Raw genomic sequence first — 10777 nt, 5'->3', positions numbered from 1 at the left:
CGCGCCCGCTCGCGAATCGCATCCCAGGTCACTTACCCGTTCCCGTCCCCTGCTGTCATGTGCTGGCGCGCGCGGCTCCGCTCTCTAGGGCGCGCGCGCGCCAGCTCCCTGAGACTTAAAGGGCCAGTGCACCAATGATTGGTGCCTGGCCCAATTAGCTTAATTGGCTTCCACCTGCTCCCAGACTATATCTGATCTCTGCCCCTGCACTCCCCTGCCGGATCTTGTTGCCTTAGAGCCTAGTGAAAGCGTTACTGTGTTTGTCCATACTGTGTACTTGACCTCCTGCTATTACCTTATTGACTACGATCCTTGCTGCCTGCCCCGACCTTCTGCTACGTCCGACCTTGCTTCTGTCTACTCCCTTGTACCGCGCCTATCTTCAGCAGTCAGAGAAGTTGAGCCGTTGCTAGTGGATACGACCTGGTCACTACTGCCGCAGCAAGACCATCCCGCTTTGCGGCGGGCTCTGGTGAACACCAGTAGTGACTTAGAACCGGTTCACTAGCACGGTCCACGCCAATCCCTCTCTGGCACAGAGGATCCACCTCCTGCCAGCCGGCATCGTGACAAGCAGTATTATAGTAGTTATATTCTTGTATATAGGAGCAGTATTATAGTAATTATATTCTTGTACATAGGAGGCAGTATTATAGTAATTATATTCTTGTATATAGGAAGCAGTATTTTAGTAGTTATATTCTTGTATATAGGATGTAGTATTATAGTAGATATATTCTTGTATATAGGAGCAGTATTATAGTAGTTATATTCTTGTATATAGGGGGCAGTGTTATAGTAGTTATATTCTTGTATATAGGAGCAGTATTTTAGTAGTTATATTCTTGTATATAGGAGCAGTATTATAGTAGTTATATTCTTGTATATAGGAGCAGTATTATAGTAGTTATATTCTTGTATATAGGAGCAGTATTATAGTAGTTATATTCTTGTATATAGGAGCAGTATTATAGTAGTTATATTCTTGTATATAGGAGCAGTATTATAGTAGATATATTCTTGTATATAGGACTAGTATTATAGTAGTTATATTATTGTATATAGGAGCAGTATTATAGTAGTTATATTCTTGTACATAGGAGGCAGTATTATAGTAGTTATATTCTTGTATATAGGAGGCAGTATTTTAGTAGTTATATTCTTGTATATAGGAGCAGTATTATAGTAGTTATATTCTTGTATATAGGAGCAGTATTATAGTAGTTATATTCTTGTATACAGGAGCAGTATTATAGTAGTTATATTCTTGTATATAAGAGGAGTATTATAGTAGTTATATTCTTGTATATAGGAGCAGTATTATAGTAGTTATATTCTTGTATATAGGATGCAGTATTATAGTAGTTATATTCTTGTATATAGGAGCAGTATTATAGTAGTTATATTCTTGTATATAGGAGCAGTATTATAGTAGTTATATTCTTGTATATAGGAGCAGTATTATAGTAGTTATATTCTTGTATATAGGATGCAGTATTATAGTAGTTATATTCTTGTATATAGGAGCAGTATTATAGTAGTTATATTCTTGTATATAGGGGCAGTATTATAGTAGTTATATTCTTGTATATAGGGGCAGTATTATAGTAGTTATATTCTTGTATATAGGAGCAGTATTATAGTAGTTATATTCTTGTATATAGGAGGCAGTATTATAGTAGTTATATTCTTGTATATAGGAGGCAGTATTATAGTAGTTATATTCTTGTATATAGGAGCAGTATTATAGTAGTTATATTCTTGTATATAGGATGCAGTATTATAGTAGTTATATTCTTGTACATAGGAGCAGTATTATAGTAGTTATATTCTTGTATCTAGGAGGCAGTATTATAGTAGTTATATTCTTGTATATAGGAGCAGTATTATAGTAGTTATATTCTTGTACATAGGAGCAGTATTATAGTAGTTATATTCTTGTATATAGAAGCAGTATTATAGTAGTTATATTCTTGTATATAGGAGCAGTATTATAGTAGTTATATACTTGTATATAGGAGACAGTATTATAGTAGTTATATTCTTGTCAATAGGAGCAGTATTATAGTAGTTATATTCTTATATATAGGAGCAGTATTATAGTAGTTATATTCTTATATATAGGAGCAGTATTATGGTAGTTATATTCTTGTATATAGGAGGCAGTATTATATTAGTTATATTCTTGTATATAGGAGCAGTATTATAGTAGTTATATTCTTGTATATAGGGGAAAGTATTATAGTAGTTATATTATTGTATATAGGAGACAGTATTATAGTAGTTATATTCTTATATATAGGAGCAGTATTATAGTAGTTATATTCTTGTATATAGGAGCAGTATTATAGTAGTTATATTCTTGTATATAGGAGCAGTATTATAGTAGTTATATTCTTGTATATAGGAGCAGTATTATAGTAGTTATATTCCTGTATATAGGAGACAGTATTTTAGTAGTACTCCTCTTATATGAGAGCAGTTATGGTGTTCTTCAAATACCATTATGACATTACTACATACCGTATATCTTTTTGTTATCTATTAGCTTATGAAGCTCAGTTGTTTTTCTTCGGAGTTTCCCTCATCACGGCTACAGCCAGTTTCTTTATTTGCCTGATCTTCTTGTTTTGCTGGAAGGCGCCAGAATATTCCCAGGATGATCTGCAGATGCCAACTCCTGCAAAGCTGTTCCTGACCATACTTCTCATCACGGGTAGGAAACTAAAAGGGATGGTAAGGGGGGCTACATAGAAGGGAGACCCTTAGCTGCAGTAGTCTGGTTTTCTCAGGATTAAGACATTTTATTGCTGTATCAGTTATGATTGTCTTGTCAGGACAACCCCTTTAATATCCAGAATCCACTTTATTCTGTACACCAAAGCTTTCCAGTAGTATATAATATGATTCCTTCCCACAGTTGGATACAAATTCAAATTACTGTTACAATTAGAGTTCGTTCTAGAACTATTGGTTTTTATTTTTTGCTGCACCCGATGGTCTGGAGTGGTACTGCAAATAATTAATTATATGATATTTGGCTTGGAGTGGACATTGTTCCCTCTCTGGTAACTGTGAGTTAACGCACAAGTGACTCCCACTAAAATTGTTTTCTGTCATTTCTGTAGACAATTTATTACTTTTTTTTTGTTTTGTTTTTAACTTATGTTTTTTCTTTTTTCTTTAGGATTTCTTTTCACCGTGGGTTGGACTATTTTTACTTGTCAACACCTGGAGGATATACAGAGATGCTGGACCTGTCTTGGTTACTCATACTGGTTGGGGGTCTTGGCCTGGACTATACTGGTGGTCTGCAATACTGGCATATTCCTATTTAGTGAATGCCGGAGACGGGAAACGCTGATGGTCTAACAAGAGGGGTGGTAGAAAATAATGTTGTGGGGTTGTCTGTGTGAGTTACCCTATGTAAGGCTATGTTCACACACTGTTTTTGGCTGGCCTTACTTTTTACAGCTAAAATTAAAAGAGATCTGCAGCCCTACGCCCCCCCCCCCCCCCCGATCTCCTGTACGGGGCCCCGGCTCTGCCGTGCAGGGGGTGTGTCCGCTGCAGCATAACGCCGTGGCAGACACGCCCCCTCCATGTATCTCTATGGGAGAGGCGGAAATGCAGCGTTCGTGCTGAGGCGCGGCTATGCCTGTCGCCTGTCCACGTACGGGAGATCGCCGGTGGGTCCTAGCAGTCAGACTCCCGCGATCAGACTCTGCAGATAGGGGATAAGTGTCTAAGACTGCAGTGCTCCTTTACATGGCATGTTTTTTTTTATATATATATATATATATATATATATATATATATCTGTGATAGCCTGGGGGTGTAGGGTATGGGGAGTGTAGCTGTGCGGTTACTAAAGGGTGCTTGTTAACCCTTGCTATTTGTGACGCCAGGGTGAGTGCTTCTCTGTAATGCTTGTCCTACCGCCACCCTTCCCAAGAGCGATAGGGAGGTATAGAATAATTGAATGTCCACAACCGGAGAGTTTTGCAGAAACTTGTCGGAACTTTACTGAAGATTTTATGCAAGCTTTATAACCGGAACAGTCTCTATACATGCAAAGTCTCTTAGAGATTAACAGTGGTTGGGACCTTAAACAGTTTAGAGTCCGTAGACTGATATGCGCTGTTCCACTGGATATAGGGGATTTAGTTTCGGTCCAGCAGTCACGCTAGCTTTAGCGGGGATTTAGTTTAGGACTCACGTTTTAGTTTTGTGCTGAGGCCGGCAGGTTTCAGGCCCAGCGTGTCTTTGAAAGTTGCGCAGATCCGTCCTGGTAGTTCCGGCATCCACAAGAGCAGCAACCCAAGAGAGCGATCATTGGCTGCAGTCCCCTTATATGGGCAGGGGCTGGACTAAAGCTGATTGGTCCAATACGTCTGTCAATTATCTTTACATAGAGTTATGGGTAATCATGTGACCCAAGGACCTCCAACATACCATAGAGGAATTAACATAGTCACATGACAGAAGGTCCTGCGACGCTACCAAGGCAAGTATACTACGGTAATATGCATTATATTAAATATATACATTTAAAAATTAAAAAATCACGTAAAAAAGAGGCGACTAGGGGCTGTCCCAGCATTCGGTACAATACGGTATCGGGACACCGCATATCTGTTCCTAAAATATGAAAAAAATAATTGCTTTGAAAAGTGGTAAAAAAAAATTACTGAAAAGAAAAAGGCTAAAAAAACAACAACAACAAAAAAACAGCTGATGGGTTGATCCTATACAGTGGTCTACTATGTCGGCCCACCTAATTCCTACAGGTGTTTAATTGCTATAGGTTTCAAATTTGTATATGTTGTATTTCAGCTTTTGTGTATGTGTAGTAAATTATGGTGTTCACCCATCCATTATGTTTTTAATATGTCCTGTGTGTTCATGTTTTTATGAGGGGGGATTCAGGTTGTTGTATATTTAAAAAATAAAAATAAAAAAAAATAAAATGTATTATTAATATAATTGAGTCTTTGTACTACTCATGAGTATGTATTTATTCAGTGGCAAGTTTTTGTAGTTTTTTACTTTTATTTATTTATGTTTTGTTGTTTTTTTTTTTTTTTTTCAGTTTTTTTATTTATTTATTTATTTATTTATTTATTTTTGCCTAAAAAAAAAGCTGTTCCTTTCGGCTATAATGTTTGCTTTATATTTAAGAGAAATATATATATATATATATATATATATATATATATATATATATATATATATATATATATATATTAGTTTATATTTCTTTATAAAGAAACATAAACTAATAATAATAATATATACCGTATATTTATATAAGAAAATAGATTATTATCAGATAGGAACATCAATGATTTGGCTTTGTCAGATTGGCGCAGTTGTATGTCAAAATATAGCACGCAATAATCCTATGTACTGAATGTATTACATAACATTGTGGAGGATTTTTTGTGAAATACCGTAATAATTTAAAAAAAAAAACTAGCAATTTTATTCGGCCATTTTGGAGGCTTTAGAAAGCTGTCTCTTGTCACCTGGTCACTTATCTGTCAGTGTTTCCCAATCAGGGTGCCTCCAGCTGATGCAAAACTACAACTCCCAGCATGCCCGGACAGCCAAAGGCTGTCCGGGCATGCTGGGAGTTGTAGTTTTGCAACAGCTGGAGGCACCCTGGTTGGGAAACACTGCTGTAAAGTGATAAGCAGATAAATCTATGTTGAGGTAAGTCATAGAACAGTGTTTTCCAAACAGTGTGCCTCCAGCTGTTGCAAAACTATAACTCCCAGCATGCCCGGAAAGCCTTTGGCTGTCCGGGCATGCTGGGAGTTGTAGTTTTGCATCAGCTGGAGGCACCCTGGTTGGGAAACACTAATATATAAGCTTACGAAGTCAGCGTGTGCACCTTAGCAGTTTGGTTAGGTTTTGTTCACAAGGCAAAACATCTGCAGACAGTGTTCATTGGCATAACATGGCGGCGCTAGGACCGCTCGTAAATCTCCATGGACTGCATAGCATTTCCGAGCAGATTCGGCAGAAAGAACCGACACATTTTTTCTGCTGCAGAAAATCCTGCGGTGTGCAGGATCTCATTGAGAACAATGGGACACTGCTGCAACAAAATTTCCGAGTGGAATTTTCCAGCCAGTGAACTACAAAAGCGTTACTGGCAATAAGGAAAACACATAGGGGGAGATTTATCAAAACCCGTGTAGAGGAAGAGCGGTGCAGTTGCCCACAGCAACCAATCAGATCGCTTCTTTCATTTTTGCAGAGGCCTTTTCAGAAATGAAAGTGAAAGCAATCTGATTGGTTGCTATGGGCAACTCAGCAACTTTTCCTCTGGACAGGTTTTGATAAATCTCCCCCCATAATGGGGGCGAAAACATGTGCAGAGGAAAGCTTGTCCAGTTGCCCTTAGCAACCAAATTCCAGCTTTCATTTCTTCAGAGGCCTTCTTAAAAATGAAAGAAGGGATTTGATTGGTTGCTATGGGCAACTAGGCAAATTTTTCTCTGCACAGGTTTTCATAACTCTCCTCAGTGCTTTTAGGGTGCGTTCCCACCTGGCGTATACGCTGCGTATTCCTCGCTCACTATACACACAGGGCTTTCCGGCGACAGCCCTATGCGTGTAGTGAGTTTTGGAGGCGGGGCCGTGTGTCGGCGTGACTGTGACGCGCGGCTCCGCCTCCAAAACTCACTACACGCATAGGGCTGTCGCCGGAAAGCCCTGTGTGTATAGTGAGCAAGGAATACGCAGATTTCCCGCTGCTGCCGCAAATTTTGCGCAGCATGAAATACGCTGCGTATACGCCAGGTGGGAACGCACCCTTATAATGCATCTAAAGAATCCTTTCGCCAGGTGGAAATTACATATTTTATTATAAATTCTACTTAATTATTCAGGATACTAATGGAGCCGTCATCTCCGGATGTTTCAGCTTGATGGTACTTTGTGGTAGGAAGGGAAGAGGTTAGCTTTTAAAAAATAAATAAATAAATCTCTATTTATTGGGATATTATTATGTTTTCTCTTGGTGCATCTCCATTGACAATCTAATGTCTATGGCAGTGTTTTCCAAACAGTGTTGCAAAACAACAACTCCCAGCATGCCCGGACAGCCTCTGGCAGCCCGATAAAGCTGGTGTTGACGTCATCCGACAGTTTACAGGAAGTCAGCTGACCCAGGACTGACCACTGCTCTGACACATTAAAGGGTTACTCCCCTAGACATCTTATGCCCTACCTGATCGTGGGGGTCCCGCCGCTGGGGATCCCCACGATCTCGGCTGCGGCACCCCAGACATCCGGTGCACGAAGCAAACTTCGCTCCGTGCCGGATGACTAACGATGCGGAGGCTCATGACATCACGGCCACACCCGCTTGTGATGTCACGGCCACACCCCCTCAATGCAAATCTGAGAGGGGCGTGATGTCTGTCACGCCTCTCCCATAGACTTGCATTGAGGGGGTGTGGCCCTGACATCACGATCCTCCGGCGCTGCACCCAACGCTCTAAACGAACGCCGGGTGCAGCAGGGAGATCGAGGGGGTCCCCAGCGGCGAGACCCCCGCATTCAGGCATCTTATCCCCTATCCTTTGGATAGGTGATACAATGTCTAGGGGCGGAGTACCCCTTTAAGCACTGTGATGCTTTGAGGATCAGACTGGTGATCACATGTCCCAGTTACAGTAGCGAAACACATGGATGCAGCTGTGCTGGAATGAAACAGATGGTGCTGTGGGTCAAGTGAGTTCCCACCCACCCACCCATTTTTTTTTTTTTTTGGGGAGGGGGTAAAATGTCCCAAAACTTTGTGCAAATGGTGGCTTTGTGCATGCCACAAGTCTATCAGAAAGTCATGGAGGATTTCTTTCTACAGCGATGAGGTTTTATTTACATAAGATCCCCCTATAAATATGGGGGTTCTGCCGACAGCCTGAAAAACCAGACTTGTAACTAGACAAAGCAACAGAACACGGAGACGTCTTTATTTAAAAAGTACCTGCCACCAAATAAACTTTTCTAAACTAACTCAGGCTATGTTTCCTAACAACACTTAACAGTCCTCCTACCCTTATAAAAAATGTCAGAGCTTTAGAAAGCTGTGTATCATACCTTTAGTTTTGCTCACATCTTTCTCTCAGCAGGAGAAAGTGGGCATTTCCCAGCAGACATGACATCACTGAAGACTGCTGGGGGACCACTTCTGCCCTCACATGGTTGCAGTGCTGTGATGAATAGAAGACCTCAGGCTCTGTGCATCTTTCAGTGAGACTCGTTGCAGCTGTCAATCAAGCTCAGTGTAGAGAAACACTTCCTGAGTTCGGACTTCTGCCAGGACGGGAGGAGACCAAACTCACTGTATTAATTGGCAGGGAAAAGAACAGAGCCACCTAGTGGCCGTTTTTTTCTATTACATTTTAAACATATTTATGTTGATAATTTTAAAAGCAAGGGAAGGGGAAAGTGTCTGCTAATTACACAAGGAACACTATATTAAAAGTTTTACTGAGGAAGGTCCCTAAGGCGGGACCGAAACACTTCTAAACAGCACCTACTTCCAATTGCCACTGTTCTATCCATTCGAGATCCACTCTTGACACGTTAACCCGAACCTTCATACGAACATCTATTTACAACCTGGACCAGCGAGATCCCTGTCATCATTCACAGCCACCTCCATACACACCAAGGTCTGCACGCTACCAGCGGAGCGAACGCAAGAACCAGAAGGTGCGCATTTTGAGAGGAACTAAACCAACGACGGAGCATTAACACTGCCGCTCCGTCCGCAGCTTCACGCTCCCGCTAAGAGGTCTGCACCTTACATAGTCGGCAGAATGAACCAGGGGATCTGCGCCAGTCGGGTGAGCGGTACATGGTACCATTTGTTTCTGTACACGTCAAACTGTGTTTAAAGGGGCACTCCGCTGCTTAGCGTTTGGAACAAACTGTTCCAAACGCTCGTGACGTCATAGCCCCACCCCCTCACGACGTCACGCCCGCCCCCTCAATGCAAGTCTATGGGAGGGGGCGTGACACCCGTCACGCCCCCTCCCATAGACTTGCATTGAGGGGGCGGGCGTGACGTCGTGAGGGGGCGGGGCTATGACGTCACAAGCTCCCAGCTCCAGCGTTCGGAACAGTTTCTTCCAAACGATGAGCAGTGGAGTGCCCCTTTAAGACTTGTACTCATACTCAATATCTATTTACTCCTGTCAAGAGATTATTGTAGATTAAGTTTGGATTTAACTTAGGACTTTTCAAGAGAACTTTTTAGCAATATCTACTTTTAGCTAAATTTGTCTAATTAGTTGCATTTTAACTCCTAAGAGTATGTAAAATTTTTCTTCAACAGCAAGGGCCCTGCTAACAGAGACTTTTACTTTGAATAAATTACATTTTATATATCTAGATCAATTGTATCGTGCCATATGTCATAGACCTTAAAGCGCAACGGTCATGAAATCTGGGTACAGTAGCCTTTGTACTGTGTGCAGGTGGTGAGTATAGCAATGTTTTTACCTAATATTTGCAGGCTTTCATTACCCCAAAAATGCTTTTGATCAAAGCCACTGACGGTCGGATAGGCGTGAGGTACACGATGCCCCGCCGCCCACTCCCTGTATGTCCACCCAGGGACCTATGTGTGATTGACGCACAGGTCCCAGCGCATGCGCCCTTCAGCTAATCTAAAATGCGTGCCGCTGCGTGTCATCCAGCAAGCGCTTGCTCCCCCAGCAAACGCTCGCTCCCGCCGCCATCTTCCTCCGCAGCGCTAGCTGGATTACACGCGCGCACGTTAGATTCGCTGAAGGGCGCATGCGCTGGGACCCGTGTGTCAATCACACAGCGGTCCCATCGCTGACATACAGGGGGTGGGTGTGGCGGCAGCGGGGGCATCATGTACCTCGTGCCACGCCTATCAGTGGCTTTGATCAAAAGCATTTTTTGGGATCATGAATGTCTGCAAATATTAGGTAAAACATTGCTATACCCACCACCTGCACACAGTACAAAGGCTACTGTACCCAGATTTCATGACAGTTGCGCTTTAAGCGCTAGTTGATTTTGTTGTTTCATCCTAAATCCTTAACCAAAGCCTTAAAGGGGTAAAACTGGTGAAAAACTTTTTTTTTTTTTTTTTTTAAATCAACTGGTGCCGGAAAGTTAAACAGATTTGTAAATGACTTATATTAAAAAATCTTAATCCTTCCAGTACTTTTTAGCAGCTGTATGCTACAGAGGAAATTCTTTTCTTTTTTGTCTTGTCCACAGTGCTCTCTGCTGACACCTGATGCCCGTATCAGGAACTGTCCAGAGCAGAAGATCCCCATTGCATTAACACTGCTCCTCTGGACAGTTCTTGACACGGACAGAGGTGTCAGCAGAGAGCACTGTGGACATGACAAAAAGAATTTCCACTGTAGCATACAGCTGCCAAAAAGTAGGAAGGGTATAGATTTTTTAATAGAAGTAATTTACAAATCTGTTTAACTTTCTGGCACCAGTTGATTTAAAAAAAAATCCCGCCGGGACCCCCCATGATCTCCGCTGCGGCACCCAACATTTGTTTAGAGGTCACGGCCATGCCCCCTTAATGCAAGTCTATGGGAGGGGGCGTGACAGACGTCACGCCCCCTCCCTTAGACTTGCATTGAGGGGCGGGGCCGTGACGTCAGCTCGCTCCATGCACCAGATGTCTGGGCTGCCGCAGCAGAGATCGAGGGGGTCCCCAGCGGCAGGACCCTCGTGATCAGACATCTTATCCCCTATC

The sequence above is a fragment of the Hyla sarda genome, chromosome 6 (genome assembly GCF_029499605.1).
Source record: "Hyla sarda isolate aHylSar1 chromosome 6, aHylSar1.hap1, whole genome shotgun sequence".
NCBI classification, from domain to species: Eukaryota; Metazoa; Chordata; class Amphibia; order Anura; family Hylidae; genus Hyla; species Hyla sarda.
Note: the sequence above shows the minus strand (reverse complement) of the source record.